General features: G+C 40.8%; 1 non-coding gene across 1 annotated transcript; it reads right to left on the bottom strand.

The window, feature by feature from the left end:
- Positions 1–373: 373 nt before the first annotated feature.
- Positions 374–480, bottom strand: LOC148791164 (small nucleolar RNA R71). The gene has a single exon (XR_016078042.1). It is a non-coding gene; the product is annotated as a small nucleolar RNA R71 (small nucleolar RNA).
- Between the last annotated feature and the right edge of the window lie 12,882 nt (positions 481–13,362).

Genomic DNA, 13,362 nt, shown 5'->3' with positions numbered 1-13,362 from the left:
CCGAGCAAAGGACTATGATGGACTATGCCAAGCCAACCCTCATCGGGGTAGTCTTAAGCATTGTGAGACCAGCAATAGCTGCTAACAACTTTGAGATCAAACCGGCAATCATTCAGATGATTCAGAACACAGTTCAGTTCTGCGGCTTGGCTAATGAAGACCCAAACACTCACATCGCCAACTTCTTGGAGATATGTGACACATTCAAACACAACGGAATTAGTGATGATGCTGTGAGGCTCAGATTATTTCCGTTCTCTTTGAAGGACAAGGCTAAGACTTGGCTGAACTCTCTACCAACTGGATCAATCTCAACTTGGGATGAAATGGGCAGCCGCTTCCTATCCAAGTATTTCCCCCATCCAAGACAGCAAAGATGAGGAATGATATCACTACTTTTTCTCAGCAGGACGGGTAATCATTATATGAGTCATGGGAGTGCTCCAAGGAATTATTAAGGAAAGTCCCTCATCATGGACTTCCCGTTTGGTTCCAGGTTTAGACATTCTACAATGGATTGACTGAAGTTGCTCATGCACTTATTGAAGAAATGGCTGCAAATAATTATCAGTGGCATTTTGAGAGAACCCAAGTTAGGAGGCAACCCGGCATTCACAATGTAGACACCGATACAACACTATCTACACAAATTGGTGCCCTCAACAAGAAGATAGATGACATGTAGCTGGCAGCCATACACGTTCAAGTAGTAGCCTGGGAATGGTGTGGGAGAGGTCATATCAGCATCGAATGCCAAGTTGGAAATCAGTTCATGCAGTCCCCCGAGCAAGTGGATTTCGTAGGGAATCTTCAAAGGTAGCAAGGTAACCACTATCCTCGTGCCTTTAACCCCAGATGGAGGAATCACCCCAATTTGTCATGGTCAAATCAAAATGCGGTGAACCCCCCCCCCCTCAAAATTTCTCTCAGTCGGAAAAGAAATCCAATTTAGAGGAGCTGATGACTAAATTCATTTCAAGTGTGGAAACAAGAGGCATTGATCAAGAATTTAGAGACTCAAGTGAGGCAGTTGGCACAAATGATATCCTCTAGAGTCCAAGGTGCATTGCCTAGAAATACAGAGGCAAATCCAAGAGAGCAAGTGCAAGCCATTACCTTGAGGAGTGGTAAGGAGCTGCAAGAGGTGGAAAAGAAAACAAAGGAAGAAGGTAAGATGGGTGCAACTCTAGAAACTGAAAAGGAGGAAGAGCAATCGGATTAAAGGAAAGAGACAAGTCAAAAGCCACAAGTACCATTTCCCAATAGGCTTAAGCAACACAAAATGGAAAAAGAATTCGATAAGTTTCTTGAAATTTTCAAGAGTTTACATATTAACATTCCTTTTGCAGATGCCTTAGCCCAAATGCCACATTATGCAAAGTTCCTTAAAGAAATCTTGGTGAACAAAGGGAAATTGGGAGATGTGGCTACAATTGCATTAAATGAAGAATGCTCAACAATTCTCCTCAACAAGCTACCTCAGAAACTGAAAGATCCAGGGAGTTTTACTATTCCTTGCACTATAGCCAGTTTAAAGATTAATAAGGCATTGTGTGATTTAGGAGCTAGTATAAATTTGATGCCCTATTGCGTTTTTAAGAAATTTGGGCTGGGGGAACCCAACCCACTAGAGTTTCATTGCAATTAGCTTATAGGTCCATCAAGATCCTAGGGGAATCATAGAAGATGTGCTTGTTAAGGTTGATAAATTTATTTTTCCTGTGGATTTCATAGTGTTAGACATGGAAGAGGACATTGATGTTCCACTTATCTTAGGGCGACCCTTCCTAGACATAGGAAAGGCAATGGTTGATGTCCAACAAGGACAACTAAGCCTTAGGATTCAAGATGAGGAAGTAATTTTTAAGTAGTCTGATGCTATGAAACATGCACCTTCTAGTGATGATTCATGTTATATGATAGATGTCATTGACTATGTGGTTGGTGGGTGTTTTCAAGACAACAGGTCGGCCGATTCCCTTGAGTTATGCATACAAGAAGGAGAAGCCATAATGGGAGACGATGAAGAAATTCAGAGCATGTTTGCATACCTGAATGCCAATCATCAGTTTCAAGGAAAGATGTTCATCAAGTTGGAGAGCTTGGATAGACCCTCAATGCCAAAAAGCAAGCCTTCGATCGAAGAGCCATCCACCCTTGAGCTAAAACAACTCCCTCTACATCTGGAGTATGCCTTTTTAGAAGCACCATCATCCCTACCAGTGATTATCTCACCAGCCTTGACCCCCTTACAGAAGGAAAAATTGTTACGGGTGCTATGGGAACACAAGACAACTCTAGCTTGGAAGATAGCAGATATCAAGGGTATCAGTCCACCCATATGCACTCATAAAATTCTGATGGAGGATGGAAGCAAGCCCACGGTTCAGCCCCAAAGATGCCTGAACCTTAACATGAAAGATGTGGTGAAGGCTGAGGTCATCAAGCTATTAGACGCAGGTATTATCTACCCGATCTCCGACAACTCATGGGTGAGCCATGTCCAAGTAGTGCTGAAGAAATGATGCATGACTGTGGTACCAAATGCGAAGAATTAACTCATACCGACTAGGATGGTTACCGGATGGCGAGTGTGCATCGATTATAGAAAACTAAATGAAGCCACACGTAAGGATCATTTTCCTCTACCCTTCATCGATCAGATGCTAGAGAGACTAGCTGGTCATGAGTTCTATTGTTTCCTAGATGGGTACTCGGGCTACAATCGGAATCCGATTTTACCCGAAGATCAGGAGAATACCACCTTCACATGTCCTTACGGCACCTTTGCTTACAGGAGGATGCCACTCGGTTTATGCAATACTCCCGCAACATTCCAGAGGTGCATGATGGCTATATTTTCTAGTATGGTGGAGAAGTTTATGGAGATTTTCATGGATGATTTTTCAGTCTTTGGCTTTTCCTTTGACTCATGTCTACATAACTTGGAAAAGGTACTTAAGTGTTGCAAGGAAACTCATCTAGTGCTAAACTGGGAAAAATGCCACTTCATGGTGCAAGAAGGTATTGTACTTGGACACAAGGTTTCATAGAAATGGATTGAAGTTGATAGAGCTAAGGTGGAGACAATTGAGAAATTACCACCACCAACATCCATCCGGTCCGTAAGAAACTTCTTGGGACACTCAGGACTCTACAAAAGGTTCATCAAAGATTTCTCCAAGATAGCTAAGCCCTTGTCCAATTTATTACAGAAAGATGTGCCCTTCGATTTTACAAAGGAATGCCTAGAAGCATACAATATCTTGAAAGATAAGCTGACTAATGCACCGATCATGGTAGCACCGGATTGGACACTCCCTTTTGAGCTGATGTGCGATGCGAGTGATTCAACAGTTGGAGTTGTTCTAGGACAAAGAGTGAACGGAAATTTCCAGCCAATTTACTATGCTTGCAGGACCTTGAACAGAACTCAACAGAATTACACCACGACAGAAAAGGAACTACTAGCGGTAATTTTTGCTTTTGATAAATTTCGCTCTTATCTAATCTTGTCCAAAGTTATTGTGTATACAGATCACTCAGACATCTACTTGCAAAGAAGGATGCAAAGCCAAGGCTGATCAGATGGATTTTGTTGCTTCAAGAGTTCGATGTTGAAATCCATGATAAAAAGGGCACCAAGAACCTTGCCACAGACCATCTCTCCCGGTTAGAGGATTTAGATTTGGGAGGAAAGACCACAAGCATCCTCCGAGATGAATTTCCTGATGAGCAGCTCTACACAATTCAGGTAGATACATCCCCTTGGTATGCTGATTTTGCCAACTTTCTCGTAGAAAACGTCCTCCCTCCTAATCTTTCATATCAGCAGAGGAAAAAATTCTTCTCCGATGTGAAACATTATTTGTGGGAGGACCCTTTTTGTATAAGCTTTGTGTAGATCAAATCATTTGGAGATGTGTCCCCGACGAGGAGACAGGAGGCCATTTTGGAGCCAACCACACAGCAGCCAAAGTGCTACAATCAGGTTTCTATTGGCCCACCTTATTCAAGGAAGCTCATAGGTATGTGTCCGCATGTGACCAACGCCAAAGGACAGGTAACATCTCTTGACACAATGAAATGCCTCTTACTAACATATTAATATGTGAAATCTTTGATGTATGGGGTATTGACTTCAAGGGACCTTTCCTAAATTCTTTTGGAAATAAATACATCCTACTTGTTGACTATGTGTCCAAAAGGGTGGAAGCCATGGCTTTACCCACAAATGACTCTAGGAGAGTAGTCCAATTCCTTAAAAAGCTATTCACTCGATTCGGCACACCACACGCCATAATTAGTGATAGGGGAACTCATTTCTGCACCACCCAATTTGAACGGTTGATGCAAAAATATGGTCTCACGCATAAATTAGCAACCCCATATCACCCTCAAACCAGTGTGGCCAAGTCTAATTAGCTAATAGGGAATTAAAAAGAATTTTGGAGAAGACGGTAGACTCTTCAAGAAAGGACTGGTCTGTCAAGTTAGATGATGCATTGTGGGCATATAGGACTGCATACAAGACACCTATTGACATGTCCCCATATAGGTTGGTTTTTGGCAAACCATGTCATTTACCCGTTGAACTTGAGCATAAAGCGTATTGGTCCATGAAGTTATTGAATTTTGATTTGCAGGCTGCAGGTGCACAGAGACGGATGCAACTAAATGAGATTGATGAATTCAGACTTGCAGCTAATGAGAATGCCAAGATATATAAGGAACAAACCAAACGATGGTATGGCAAGAATTTATTGAGGCGTGACTTTCAGGTAGGACAGAAAGTACTATTATATAATTCACACCTCCAGTTGTTCCCAAGTAAGCTGAAATCAAGGTGGTCCGGGCTTTTCACCATATCGCAAATTTTTCCTCACGGAGCTGCAGAGGTAACACACCCAACACAAGGCACGTTTAAGGTCAATGGTCAGTGCCTCAAACCATATATAGTAGATGGAGCATTGCCTACCCCATCAACTGTATACCTAGATGGTCATTGATCACACCGGAATGTCGAGCTTCAGACAGAAAACAAGCGCTTATTGGGAAGCAACCCAATGTCGATAAGTAGTTTTCTTTTTTTTCCGTATCATTAGAGTTCTTTCTTTTTTTGATTTTAGGGTTTTACTTTTATTGATTATTGATTATCCATAGTTGCTTTTCATTCTCTCCTCCTAGTTCCTTTTGATCCTTAGCAGCTAGATGGTCCATGACAAAGGAGCCACTTCATATTTCTGAAAGCTTTTCAGGGAAGTTCTCTGAATCCCCTCACATGCTTGAATTCTTACTTTCCACATTGCTAAACCATTTTTGCGCTCTATTCATATGAACATTGAGGACAATGTTTATGATAAGTGTGGGGGAGGCTATAGTTATGCACCCGCATACATAAATACATTGATAGGCTGCATAAACGGGTAAGCTCCTCAAAATTAATTGATGTCTATAAAGTGAATTCACAAGAGGGAATATAATGAAGTTTGAGGAAAAATACTTGTAAGTATTATAATTTGTTTATGTGACTTATTCAATTTTATCACAATATATGAGGGTTAAGAAGCCGAATAGGATTTTCACCATGGCCAACGCTAATTCTATTTAGGTGTATAGTTGTACTTGATTGAAATTTTAATGAACACTTGAGCATTTGGTGAACATCATGAACTGTCAATGCATGAATAAGTTAACCTTGGACAAAGTCCGAACTACTCTGCTTTCATGAATTGAATAGTAAAACTAGCGGTTCATGATATGAGTTCAGTCCCAACTCCGCTAGTTCAAGTTGAATAGTAAAACTAGCAACATGGAATATGAGTAATGTCTATCTGCCTCTAGCCTGTGACCTTTGTGAGATGGGGCATAAAATGCACTCATAGTAATAATAATAATAATAATAATAATAATAATAATAATAATAATAATAATAATAATAATAATAATAATAATAATAATAATAATAATAATAATGTAATAATAATGTATTCTTTCGGTGACGACTGAGGTGCAAGGGGGCCAAAATATAGTTGGATATTCAATTTAATGCATTGACAGGAGTTAAGATCAAGCTCAAGGTGATGGTTAGTCATGGCGGTCAAGGAGCTAATAATATACACTGAATGGAATTGAGTGCTGGAGCATGAAGAATCTCATGTTCTTCTCTTCCTTTGTTCTTGTGTATGTGGTAAGAGTGGCTTGTCATGGGGATGAGTTAGAATACTTATGTATGATTTCTGATCACTTAATGCATTCTCAACCTAGAATTCATGCGATAAATAGGAGTAATTTGGGGGAATGGCCATTTTATGATTATTATCTTTGCTTGAGGACAAGCAAAAGCTTAAGTGTGGGGGTATTTGATGTGTGTGCATGCTACACACTGTTTTTATTGTCTCATACATGTTTTTATGATAAATCTTAATGGTTCTTGCCCTAATTGAGCTGAATTTCAGGAAAATGGGAGTTTGGAACAGTTTGGGGTTAATAGAGCTTAAAGACATGGTGATATTGCTACAAAGGAACAATTCGGCCCAGGAGAATAGAGGCACACCCGCAACTTGTTTGGAGGCTCCAGGAGGCGGTTGACTTTAGCAGAGTTCGAAGGGAAGTAGGACTCTCTCCCTAAAGCTGCAAGAAAGAGTATAAAAGGAAAAGAAAAAGAAATTCTATGGTTCGACCCCTTGACACAAGAACCAAAGGAGAAGTGTTGGGAGAAGGATCACAAGGTTGCTGAAGGAGAATTGGAGAGGAGATCTAAAATTCATGCAGAGGTTTTAGGTTGTCTTCTTCTTTCTTTCAGTGAATTCGGTAACCCAGGTTCAAATATGGTTTTCTTTTGTTCGAATCTTTCATTCTTTCTACCATGCGAACCATGATTGATGTTATTTCAGATCTATAATTAATCTTTTAAGCTAATCCAGTTGATAGTGACTCAGTATTGGGATTTCTTGATTAGGGTTTTCGATAGTAAGAGTTGATTCGACTGATCTGTTCTTGTTTCTTGGATTACTTATATTGCTTGAAAAAGGGTTTAGGTAATCGGACCAACTGATCAAGAAAACATATTGAATGTATCTTAGAGATAATTTGCATGATTTGTTTGGCATCCATTCAACAAGAATTGATTTCCTTCGATTTTCTTGTCTTTAATGCATCTACAATAATTAAATTCTTGATAGAGATATAAGGGTTGTTACTCGTAGATAGATTGGCATGTGCTCGAAAGAGGTGGTTCATACCAATTAGGAAATCGCCAACCCACAACTGAAATCAACTTCAGTTGGATAGCTTAATGATATAACTGCTGAACCGATTCTGCAAGCACCTTGTGAAGCACTTTCTCTAATTGATTAAGGTGATTTAATTCGAGAATACCTAGGATAGTTCGTTAATTAAGAAGTAAGTCTTCAATTTTTGGATTGTCAGATAACATAAGGCAGATTTAGTACTAGTAGTTGTTGAATTAATCCTCGTGGGAACGATACTTTACTCATCAGTATATTACTTGGTCGGCTAGTACATTTGCTAGTGTAGTCTTAACGCATCAGTCATTTGCCTTTTTTAGCTTTAAGTCATTTGTTTATAGAAATGTTTAAGGGAACATCCCTATCGAGTCTTCATTGTGAGTCATGTGAACTTGCATAACATTATAGACAATCTTTTTTAGGGAGCAATAAAATATTTTTTTTTCCTTTCCATATTGTGCACTTTAATGTGTGGGGGGCGATATCATTTACCTGTTATAGGGGGTTACAAATATTTTATTCTTTTCATTGATGATTTCTCTTGTTACACCTAGATTTACCTTATGAAATCTCGGGATGAAGTACCAAGTATAGTACAAAAATTTCAAAAACTTATACTTACCCAGTTTAACACTCGGATCAAAATATTCTGATCTGATAATGGAAATGAATATTTTGATAAGAGTATTTCCTCCTATTTTGAGACCTTTGGAGTTATTCATTAGAGTTTCTGTTCCTACACACCTCAACAAAATGGAGTGGCAGAAAGGAAGAACAAACATGTGGTTGAGGTTGCGAGGAGCCTCCTTTTTGCTTCCCATGTTCCTGTTAAGTTTTGGGGTGATGCTGTCCATACAGCTACACACTTGATAAACCAAATGCCTTCGCGGGTTTGTGGTTTAAAACTCCCTTTAGATTGCTTTTCCCAAATGAGGATCTCTTTTCTCTTCCTCTCAGGGTGTTTGGGTGCACTTGCTATATTCATGTTCACAGTCATCAAAGACATAACTTTGAGCCTAAAGCAAACAAGTGTCTTTTTGGGATATGCTTCCACACAGAAGTGGTATTACTGTTTTGATCCGGTTCATGGCACTCCCTTTGTTTCTAGAGATGTCACATTTACAGAGTTTGTTCCTTTCTTTGGTACTTCTCTTGAGGGGAAGCTTTCAGAGGAGTTGTTTGCATTGTCACCATTTGTTCATCTTTCAATTCCCATTGAATCTTCTATAATGTCTCTTCTAGTCGAGTCATCTATCACTGTTCCCCCTCCTCCTCCTACTCATCCTCCTACTTTTCCTTCCCATCCTATTATCCAAAGGTGGTACTAGAGACAAAAACTCAATGACATGCAAGTTGTTTCCACACCTTCAGATGTGCCTCTTGCTCCTCCCATCACTACTGCGGTAATAGGTCAGCCCTCTTCTACCACTCAGGATACCTTCCCTGACCTTGATTTCCCTATTGCCCTTCATAAAGGAAAATGGAAATGTATAGCTCATTGCATTTCTAAACACCGGTCCTACAGCTTTCTTTTCCCTTTCTACTATTCCTTCCTTGCCTTTGTTTCCACACATGCGACTCCTAGATCTGTCCCGAAGGACTAATCCAAACCAGAATGGAAGGATCCTATGGTGACTGAACTAGATGCTTTGCATAAGAACAATACTTGGGAAATTGTGGATTTGCCTGAGGGAAAGGAACCGATTGGCTGTAAGTGGGTGTTCACTATTAAGTATCATTTTGATGATACTATTGAGAGATATAAGGCCCATTTGGATACTACAGGATATACCTAGATGTATGGTATTGACTACTTATAAACTTTTGCCCCAATAGCCAAGATGACTTCAGTTCGAGTATAGCTATCTTTAGTTACTACTTTTTATTGGCCTCTTCACCAATTTGATGTAAAGAATGCTTTTTTGAATGGGGATCTACATGAAGAGGTCTATATGTCTTTACTTCCAGGGGTGTTTGGGAAGGAGATGCAAGGAAATGTCTATAAACTAAAAAAATCTCTTTTATGGGGACCTACATGGGCTTCTTTTATCACATACAACCCCTACCATGTTGGGACGAATTTTCCTACACTTGCCCTGCCTAACATTTATTGTTGTTTTGAGCACCTTGTTTCCTTCTTTGAAGTTTCTGGGTCATAAAAGTCTATTGAAGTTTGTGGGTAGGGCTTGTTTATATCTGGTCTGCCTTTGCAAGGCCTGGTTTCTAGTTTCATCTATGACTTTAAGCTTGTCTGTGAGTAAGTGGTCTATGTCTTCTGGTCTGACCTTCTTACCCATCGCAAAGGCTACTCGGGCGGATATAGCCTGTATTTCTGTTGGTAGTACTACTTCCTGGCCATATACCAATGAGTAGGGCGTCACTTGTGTGCTCTTCCAAATAGTTGTGCACTAAGTCCAAAGGGTTTCTGACAACATATATGCCCAATCCTTTTGATTATTGGTCACTATTTTACTCAACATCCTTAGTAGGGTCTTGTTTGTGGCTTCTGCTTGTCCATTTCCATGTGGGTAATATGTTGTTGATGTTCCTAGTCTTGTGCTATATTGCCCTGGGAGGTCACGGAATTCTTGATTTTTTATGGATAGGCCGTTGTCTGTCAGGATCCGTATTGGGACTCCGAATCAATGAACTATGTTTTGTCTCAGGAAGTTGGCTATGTTTTCTACGCAGATACTTCGCAGGGGTATGGCCTCTGCCCATTTGGTGAAATAATTTGTAGCCACTATGATGAAGCAGTACCCTTTGGAAGGGGGATGTATCTTGCCTATGAGGTCTACCTCCCAAGTATGAAAGGGCCAAGGGGTGATGATTGGGTGAAGGCTGTTGACGGGTTAGTGAATTCTTTCGCCATGGATTTGGCACTTGTGGCATCTGCACACATGTCTCTATGTATCCTCCATCATGGTTGGCCAGTAGAAACCTAAGTGTAGGATGTGATTGTATACTACTAGTTGTCCTTGATAAGCCGCTAGTTCGGAGCTATGGGCTGCCTCTAGTATTCCTTCGATCTCATCACCAGCCAGGCATCGCAAAGGCTTCCCTGTGTGTGACTTTCTGTATAGCTATCCATCTTGGAGGTAGAGCCGCCTGACCTTAGATAATAACCTCCTCTTTAGTGTAGTATCAATGGGCAGTGTGTGGTCATTCAGGTAGTTTATATACATCCTCCTCACAAACCACAAGGCATTCTTTTTCGTCTATTTGTGGGATGCATTTATCGCTTTCTCGTTGTACCTTGGTGGAGTCCTACTTCATTGCAGGCCAGTAATACCCTAACTTTTGTAATTTTTGGAATAAGGTGCTTGTGATGTCCCTACAATGGGTCTTATGTACTTTGTTCAGGACTACTTCAGCCTCCACTTTTCCTAGGCATCTCGTCCTCACCCCGTCCGACTATTATGATATAGTATCTCGTTCACTAGTTGGAACTTTGCGATCAACTTGTTATCTTGCGTCCCTATGGTCTGACTCTTCAGTTTTTGGATTATTTCATGCCTCCAATCATCCGTTGTTATTTCATCATCCTTTTCTATCCAATCTTTCAATGTGACGGTTGATTGTTTGGCGACCGACTAGATGGTGATATCTATTGGCTTTGTGTTGGCATGTATCTTGGACCCTAAGGTAGCCAGTGCGTCAGCGAACTTGTTTTTGGCTCTGTTTTGGTATTTAAAGTATACCTATAGGTTGTGGACTGGCCTCTGGATCAGGGTTCTATATGGCAGAATGGTCACCTCCTTTGCTGTTGTACTTCCATCAAGCTGGCCAACCACCAATTTAGCATCACCAATCACTTTTATCTTCTTTGCACCAGCCTCTATTGCTTTGATCAGACCTAGGACTAGGGCTTCGTACTCAATTATGTTGGGAGAACAGGGAAACTGAAGCTTGAAAGAATAGACGAACATTTGTCTGTCGGGTGAGGTTAGGGTAACCCCGACGCTGGCCAAAGTGCTAGTGCTACTCCCATCAAAGGTCAAGACCCACTCACTACTTTCGTTCATGGTGATCATGGGTATGTCTCTAGGTACTTAATTTGATATAGGAAATTCACCACTTGAGGGGAAGGTGGCCAACAAATCTCCTGCTGCTTGACACTTGATAGCCTTTGGCTAGGTGAATTCTATCGTATACTCATTGAGCTGCATCATCCATTTGACAAGTCTACTAGAGAGGGGAGGTCTGTCCGTGAAGAACTTGATTGGGTCATTCCATGCGATGAGCCTGACTCTTTGACCTACGATGTAGTGCCTAAATTTTTGTGTGGCGAAGACCAACGCTAAACACTGTTGTTCCATATGGGAGTAGTTCTTCTCAGCTGGCTTAAGGGTTCTACTGGCATAATATATTGGGAGTTCCACTCCATCATCGTCCTCTTGCGCCAATAGGCATCCTATTGCCTCTGTCATCGTCCTCTTGCGCCAATAGGCATCCTATTGCCTCTGAGCCTGTTGCGATGTATATCCTGAATTCTTGCCCGTCCTTGGGTGGCGACATGGTTGGGGCCTTAGCCAGGGCTGTTTTTAGATTTTCAAAAGTCTGTTGGTGCTCCTTGGTTCACTTGAACTCTACAGACTTCTTGACTAGTTTCATTAGTGGCAGTGTCACATCTATAAGGGATGGAATGAATCTCCTTAGATATGATACTTTGCCTAAGAAGGTTTTCAATTGAGATTTGTTGGTCGGGGATGGCAGTTCTAAGACAGCCTTCACCTTGCTCTCATCCGGGTGTATCCCTGCTTGGTCTACCTTATAACCCAAGAACTTGCCTGATTGTACTCCAAATGCACATTTCAATGGATTGAGCCTTAGCTTAAAAGCCCTGCATCGGGTGAATACTTTCCTTAAGACTTCAGAGTGGTCCTCCTTTTTCTTCACTTTCACTACTATATCATATACATTTGATTTTCTTGTGCATCATATCATGGAAGACGCTAGTCATCGCTCTTTGGTATATGGCTCCAGCATTCTTCAAGCCAAAGGGCATCATCTTGTAATAAAAATTCCCTATCGGTGTCCTAAAGGCTATGTGGAGTGCATCGACAGGGTCCATAAAGATCTAGTTGTACCCACTATAGGCATCTAGGATGGAGAAGAGCTCATGTCCCACAGTCGAATCTATCAAGACTTCCATGTTGGGTAGAGGGAACTCATCTTTTGGATAGGCCTTGTTTAAGTCTCTAAAGTCGACACAACACCTGCAATAAGGTGAGGTTAGTTTTCGGGTGGTGTACTATTGCTAAATGACTAGGTGGGGAACACTAACCTGAGTTGTCCATTCTTCTTCTTTATTGGTACTATATTGGCTAGCCACTGGGGGTGTGCTATAGGCTTGATGAAACCTACTTTCAGGAGCCGTTCTACTTCCTCTTTAATCTTCAAAGTTATTTCTAGCTTGAAAATCCTCTATTGCTGCTTCGCAAGAACTTGGGATCTATGTATAGGGACTGTTAAGCGAGGTCTAGATCTAGTCCCGGCATCTGGTCGTATGACCAGGTGAACACATCCTGAAACTCTATGAAGGTACACAGACTAGACTACTTTTACATGTTTAGAGTTTTGTGATAAGGAGAGCACATTACCTTGCAATAGTGCGATAAGCTTTTCTTTGTCCTTGGCTGCTAGTTTGGTGGATATGTATAGAGGTCTTTTCTTTGTTCCATCAACCGCTAAGTTGATTTCTTCTAACGGTTCTTCTACCGTATCAACGGAATCCGTCATGCACCTAGGAGGTGCTCTGACTTCATCGCAGTATTCTAAGTCATCCTCCTTCAACTCCTGTCAATGCTCGCGTTATTATTTTTCTCAAATTTTGGGGTTTTCCAATTGGTATAATTGTGATTCAACTAAATTGCGTACCTTTGTGTCATGCTCAATGGCTAGTTTATTGTCCAATGGCATTACTGCAACGACATCGGTTTGCGAGAATGGTGAGATGAAATAATGCTGGTTGAAACATTACTTAGAGTTTTTTTAGATGATTATGATGACTTTCTTCGTAGAAAAGAGATAATATGGATGTGTATTAGCAAAGGATTACACGAATATATTTGGAGGGGAATTACAGTTCATGATGTACTTTCATGGAGGA

This window comes from Nelumbo nucifera, chromosome 6 (assembly GCF_055504915.1).
Source record: "Nelumbo nucifera cultivar China Antique chromosome 6, China Antique-T2T, whole genome shotgun sequence".
Lineage (NCBI taxonomy): Eukaryota > Viridiplantae > Streptophyta > Magnoliopsida > Proteales > Nelumbonaceae > Nelumbo > Nelumbo nucifera.
This window is presented reverse-complemented; position numbering and strand designations above follow the sequence as displayed.